This window comes from Antedon mediterranea, chromosome 8 (assembly GCF_964355755.1).
Source record: "Antedon mediterranea chromosome 8, ecAntMedi1.1, whole genome shotgun sequence".
NCBI lineage: Eukaryota > Metazoa > Echinodermata > Crinoidea > Comatulida > Antedonidae > Antedon > Antedon mediterranea.
In genome coordinates this window covers 19,225,354-19,233,184 of record NC_092677.1, presented here as the reverse complement: position 1 = coordinate 19,233,184, position 7,831 = coordinate 19,225,354, and positions in this window count along the sequence as shown.

Sequence of the window (7,831 nt, the reverse complement as noted above, 5' to 3'; positions counted from 1 at the left end):
CCTCTCGTAAGTGACCACCTCTTTTAAAGAACCACCGACTCTCGTAAGGCAAGTCCATGGGTTTTTGGTTAAATTTTAATTTCTTTTAATAAATGAAATCATTTTTTTCTATGGAAGTGAATAACTTCATTAATACTGCAAAATGTGCTATTAAAAGTCTGATTTTATAAATCTTTATTTTTCATGATTTTGGATTTTAAGAAATTCTCAATCAAACTGGCCAGTTTGACCTCCAACTTTCGAAGAAAAAAGAATACTTGTGGTCAATAATGTCATGCTTTTTTTGTAGGCCTAATCAAGAAGGAGTACCCGGATTTTTCACCTTTCATCACAATGCATCAGTTAATATTTAACAACGAGATTTTGATTTGATTTTGTTCTGGATATCATTCCAAATTCGAATGGCAATTAGGCACCTATCACAAATCCAGGTAAGCTTTGTCAGACGAAAGTAACATTTTTGTTGGTTTGTTTACGGCCGGGTACCAATGACTCTTGTGACGTTTTTTTTTTGCAATTATTATAATACTATCTGGTCTCACGAAGCCTTGTTAGGATGAGTATGCTTATTAATTTACACTAGTTTATTAATATCAGGGAGTGACTGTACAGGGATGATAAAGAATCATATTAAAGTTGATGATGCACCTTAAAAGGATTCGAAATCTTCAGAAATGTGAAGAAATTTGTTATTTTTGTAAACTGAATTATTGATACCTGACGAAATGAAGAAAATCATTCTGAGACTAGAGTTGTTGTCTATCGGCGAATTACGATAGTCAGGGGCGGACGCACGGGTGTTGCCGGGCAACACCCTTAATTTCATACTAAATGTTTTTTTCTGCCACTAAATAAAAATTGAGATCCCATTTCATCATATCAGGGGCGATCGCAGAATTATTTTAAGGGGGTTGCCCAAGAGTCCTCAGAGGACCGTAGACACTAAGTATTTGCGAATTTTTGTTAAATGACACCCCTAGATGGCCGGAAATGGTACGCTCGCACGTAAAATTCACGATAAATAGAAATGATACTCTATATCGGGCTACACAGTAGCAACCAGATCGTATCACGCCTGTTTTTTTCCGCCGGTAAAACACAAACGAAAAACAATAGGATAACATTGTTTGGTAGGTACTTCCGGTAATTTAATGAATTCTAGCAATTAAAATCAATAAATACAAATCAATTATTATCAATTAATAATTAAAATAATTCAGAAAAAAAATGTGAAGCTGCTGCTATAAATATATTGAGCAAAACGTTAAATTTTATTATTTTGAAATAAATGCTAAATAAGTCAGTAAAACCACAATTTCCTAAATTCATTTTCATTTATCCACTATAAACAACTGTACAACCACCATCGAAATTCTCTGAAAGAAGCAATTAAACAATGTTTTTCAAAGTTCGGAACGTCCGTCATTATTACGGAAATTCGCCCAAATATTACGGAAGTAGGGAAATGAAGATAAATATAGTCTTTTCCAACCCTTGACTTCTATAACGTTAATAGTTAATCTATAATATGATGAAATGGGATCTAAATTTTAGTTTATTGGCAGAAAAAAAAACCATTTAGGTATGAAATTAAGGGTGTTGCCCGGGCAACTGGGGAAACACCTCCCTACGTCCGCCACTGCACTGAAACGAACGCGATACCCATATACTATATAAACTATCAATTATTTTTATAGCAAGGAACTTGTTGATTGCACTTTTGTCCATTAATGTAGGAAAAAATTGTTTTGTCGAAGTTGATAATGTAAGCTATTCACATTAAATTAATAGGATAGTTTTATGTTAACATTATTGCGAAAATATCAAGAAACAAAAACAACAGTTGTTGCTGAATGCAACCGGCAAAAATAAACCGGGAAAGGGGGTCCTTTCAAATTGAACAGGTACTCTGTTCATTCTAAATTAAGCAATTTATTTCCTCTGTCTCTTTTGTATTGTCTCACACTAGGCATTATTCGTACATAAGATGATTCGCTTTAGTAGTGGAAGCGAACTTAACTTTGATAAGTCATTTCGGCCAAAATAGTCGCGAATAAACAATCTGGAGAGATGTTTCAAAGACCGGGGAGTATCGTTCATTGTAATCAGGTGTGATCTTAGAGGCTCTTGCAGCCTCTCGAATGTTGCCATTGCTGTCATAAAGACAAAATATATCTGATCCTTCAATAACAACACTCGCTGTTAATCAGAATCCGCAATTCTCGCTACACATGCTGTCCATGGCTTCCAAATCGTTATTGAAGAAGCTTTGCAACTTCAGCAAGACGTATTCCATCGGTGTTTCCCCACTTTCTGTCTGCGCATTTAGAGTTCGCTCCATTTCAACCATTTCCGAATTGCACATTGCACTGAGACACGCGCGCTCATCATTTCCGTGTGTTGGTACGCGCGCGTTTTACTAGTGAATGCGGGTCAAATTGTACTATGGAAACGGCAATAATAAACATTCAATTGAACAGCTAAAACGAAGAAGATCGTTTTATACTGACCACATCTGCTATTATTAACTAGAAATCTAAGAGAATTTTTAAATGGATATGCCAAATGGTAAGATAATTTACTTATGTAGTATTTTTATTATATAATACTGTAATTGCATGAATTATTAAATTGATTTAGGCCTATATACTGTACAAAAATTCAGTTTCATTTCTTTTGTTATTAAGGTCCTGTGCATAAGTCTGGGATCCGTCGTAGACATGAACCGAACAACCGAGAGCGCTCTCTCGAATTACCGTCATCGTTTAGAAGACCTAAACAAGTTCCAGTAAATTCAACAAATGATTGTGATGCTGGAACAATCAGAAACTTGCTAGCAAGTGCCCGTTCTGAGATTCAACGGTTTACTGATCTGATGTCCGATTACGTCGACTTAGCCGATATAAAAATTTACAAGAACCACCTGCTGGTGCTTTCTCCGGAGGAACGACAGATGAAAAAATACAATATTATGAAAACAGACGTCGGATGTGTGCACACGCATACGAAATGAGTTTGAAATCAAGAAATCGTGATGAAAATGCGAATAATTTACAGATTTTCCCAGATCCAGATGACGGTTTTAGAAAGAGATATTTTCTGAGAAAAGAAATGAGGATGGAAATGAAACGCGAAGCAGAGGAAGAATTTGCACAGCTATGCGAATACATAGTTGAAATCAGGCAACGCAAATTTAATCGTGCTAATGGTGTAGCCGATGTTCAAGAAGTTGGACATTCCCGCTCAAATGAGGAGTCACATGCGTTACTGACTAGACGACAGTTAGTTGAGAGCGAAGATAAATAGAGCAATGGATCATAGTGCTACGAACCAACACCAAGGAGATGTAGTGGCACGTCGTGACGAGACCACGACGCCAGCCATTGATGGTGATAACGCAACAGTAGGCAGTAATCAACAGGAAGGTACTACTTCCCAACCGTTGGCGAATTCGTGTGCCGTGGCTTCGACGCGGATCTGGCGATGGGCACGCAAGCATCGACGGCGAAACAGCAGAACTATCCCGGATGCTGCAGCAGACAACCAATAGTGTTTTTTTTTTACTTTCATGATATTTGTATTTCAGAATGTGAATTAGACAAGATTTCATAGCAAAACGAGTTTTAAGTATTATTGTCCACACACAAGAAGCTGGAAATAATTCCAAAATCAAAAGCTTAACATTTCCTCACTTTTTCCTCAACGTAAACAAACACCTATTTCGACAAAACAGTCTACTGTAATTTTATAGATAGCCAGCGACTCCAAAGAACCTCGGCCCTCGCAATATCTTGTTTCTGAAAACAATACTATGCGGGGATCGAGGTTCTGTTACATGAACATGGTATACCAATTATTTATTCGACCCAACTCCCCACCCTTAAACTCACTCATATTATAATACTAGCAATTATACCCGCCCCAGGGCGGGTTTCAAAATTAGTTTACAGCCTTCTCAGTACATAACACCCGACGCCATGAGTATCTGTCTATACTCGCCAACCTCCACCCCTCTTCAATAACACCCCATACTCTTTCTTAAAAACAAATTCTTCCCAGTGATGGACAAATTCAATTCAACCTAAGCTTCGAATTGAGAGGAGTATGCATAGCTACGATGGGTCTAATAATGGTTAAATGGTACGTTGTAAATTGTGTAAATGAATAGGTGTCATATTGGCTGATAATTAAAATATGTAATTTAGATACTGCGGTCCCCCAGCCTTCTTTCTCCTTTCACCACCCCAGCCACCAACAAACCTTGACTCCTCCCCTGGACAGTTCAAATTTAGTAACTTTCCTTAGTACAATCCAATCATATAGGCTACTTCACTAAGCTAGTATTTTCGCTCCTCCTCCCCCTACTACACTACACCCCAGTACAAATTATGTTATTATCACTCCCAACCCATAATTCCTCAGTGGCAGTTGTCAAATACAGTTTCGGTCATGGTGCTATAGGCCTACATCCCCACCCCAACCTCCCATCCGCTTCCCAGGGATGATTAAATACTTTAACATTTTCCAACCACAATTCTGGTGTAAGCAAAATCCCCACTATCCCCTGAACCCAAACCCTATCTCCCAACCCCACTCTCCCACAATGGGCGTTTTTCCCTTGGAGGATTGGTGGTGTAGTTGAACACAGTAACAGTAAACAACGTTTGTATGTTCACACAGGAATGGATGTTTGTACTGAGACAATCCAAGAGACGATACATAGCTGGATATGGTTAAAGTACTTTGCTAAATGTGTAAATGAATAGGTGTCATATTGGTTAATGAATAAAATATGTATATCTATATACGCCTTGCTGAGGATAATTAAAATACTGTAAAACTTTTGTAGTATAATTTTACAATTCAATAGCCTACAACCCCGAGCCCTAGCAAAAAATGACATCACAAAGCACCACACCACCCCCGCCCACCCCTCCCACCCCTCCCACAAAAACCCCAGGAGTCAGGGGAATTTTTTTAAATGTAGTTTAAAACCTTCCGGGTACAATTGCCATCATTTTAATACCCCATACGTATGGTTACGTGCAGAAACAGAAATTTTTATAACGAACAAACATCGAAAGTGGGGGGTTTGACCACATTTTGGTCCCTAACTTGGATCCTAGGTGGCGGATGATGTTGAAATATAGCTTAGAACATTCCCGGTACAATTGCGGTCATTTTGATACCCCATATGTGAGATTATGTGCAGTAACAAAATTTTGTATAACGAACAAACAAACAAACAGACAGACAAACTCTCTCACTTATAATATAGATATTAACCATTAACGTTATAAAAGTCCAGGGTCTGAACAGACTGCAGTGTAACATTAACCAGCAGTACAAAATACCGTGCATAATTTACCGGCGGTCAGCATTTTTGTTTTGTTGACTGTTTGGATTGCTTGTGTGGGTGGGAAGATACGAAAGAGGACTACAAATTGTGTTCGTGGTAAACCCCGTCATATGGGTCGTTGATTTCTCCATAATCATTGCATTTTGCCGGGGATTCCCCATCATTTTTAAATAAATAGGGTACTACGGAAATACTTAAAAGTATTTCCGTAGTACCCTATTTATCTTCATTTCCCTACGTCCGTAAAATTTGGGCGAATTTCCGTAATAATTACGGACGTTACGGACTTTGAAATAAGTGTTGCTTCTTTTTCATATTTTCTTTTCTGGAGTGTCGTTGTACAGTGGAAATTTTGGTTTTACTGACTTATTTAGCATTTATTTCAAAATAATTCATACAGTAATTGATAATAATTCAATTTATATTAAGTGATGTTAATTGCTAGAATTTATTACATTACCGGAAGTACCTTCGTCGGGGACCTCCTCTAAACTTTCGCATTGAACGCAAATAAGTTTATCCTATTGTTTGTCGCTTGTGTTTTACCGGCGGAAAAAACAGGCGTTTATACAATCTATTTTGGTACTGTAGCCCGATACAGGCCCGTAGCCAGGGGGGGTTTTTATGGTTCGGGCGAACCCCCCCTTTACAGCGAACCCCCCTTAACCAACTGCGAACCCCCATCCCCGACATGTCCAATACCTCACCCTCATCTCCAAAAATCCTCCAAATACGTGCCCCACAGTACAAAAAGTTGTTTGTAAATTGAAAAATTCGTAAACTTGTTCGTGAACCTTCTTCTCTGTATGAGCGTCAACTAGTGATACGTGTCTGTAAATTTCTAAAAGCTGCAAATGAATTGCCGATTTTAACCTGAAAAATAAATGTTTGGTCCCTGCATGTAGCATGATATTGACGCGTCTCATAGCGAGCTGGCGCACGAACGATTCGTACAAAGGACACCGCCAGACAAACTGCGTACCTATAATTGTTTAGATCACTGGCAGTCAGGCAGCATGCATAAAGTATATAGCCTTCCGACGTACATCAGTATTTATGTGTGACTATGAAGTATAATGTATCATAGAGGATTATAGTGAATATTAATATTTTACACTATAATATCTATGGTATCAAGTACTGTAGTTCACATTATGGCATCCGATTATTTTTTTCTAGACCACCAGCCGATACGTACTAAAATGTATCAATATCACCTATTTACATATTTATATTCTTCAACAAATTTCTGTAAATAAATATTATAGATAGAACTAGCAAATAGCATTTGCCTTCGCCCAGTGTGCTTTTTTCGGGGCTGCTCCTAGATATACGTTCGCATTGAACTTGAACGCAAAACAAAATACGGAGTAAATGATCAAACAATCGGCGGTTCCGCACAGAGCACGCGCATCTAACATACGGCAACAAATAGTTATCGTCATTTAAATTATCGACGTGTTTGAGGAGGAGGAAAAAAGTACGATCTTTTTGCTCATTGGTTATATAGCATGCTGCACGAGAGTGTCTTTTCCGGCCATCTAGGGGTGTCATTTAACAAAATTCGCTTCGCATCAGGGAGGGGGGGGGGGGGTTGACCCAAATATTTAGTGTCCGAACCCCCCCTTGACAGATCCTGGCTACGGCCCTGCGATATAGAGTTTCATTTCTACTAATCGTGAATTTTACGTGCAAGAGTATTATTTGCGACCATGGGGGGTGGGGGGGGGGGGTGCGACTATGACGAAAATACTCACTACCTGAGGATTCTTGGGCAACCCCCTTAAAATAGTCCTGCGACCGCCCCTGCTAGTTGTCGGCGAACCGGTTGAGAGTGTCATGTCGGTTAAATATCCATGCAGCCAAATTGCTTACAGACGGAATGAATGGTCGTAATAGCGTTATTTGGCAAGAAGTCCACAATCTCGATAATTTTCACCGTACACTTTCGTATGGCCAGCAACTCTGAATTGTGACAATTTACATATCTTCTTATCATCAATATTCACCATCATATGCATGTTACGCGCTAGTAGGCCTATTCGTTTCATTCTTAGATCGATATATTTTACTTTTGTTCTTTCTTTAATTTCCAATGGATCTCAGCGTGCTACAATATTACAACGGTTACTTCCTTTGTGTTTTCTATTTTAGGAAATAGACCACTTTAAACAAATCTAGACAGTGTTGATTTTATAGACTATTATAGCTTTGTAATTTTTAATGTGATTTTTTTTTCTCTATACTATATTTTCATCGTATGCACCGTCATTGTTCTGAGTGGTACCGACGAAAAGACTTTTTCTTAGGTGCCACTAAATGAATGAAACTAATTTATAGCTCCGGGTGCCACTAAATGTACGGATTTGATTGTAAGGTACACATGTTTACAATTAAACAGCGTCACATTCAAAATACAGACGTTGAGGGGAGCAAACATGAGCCACAGAACACGATCAATCCCATGAATCG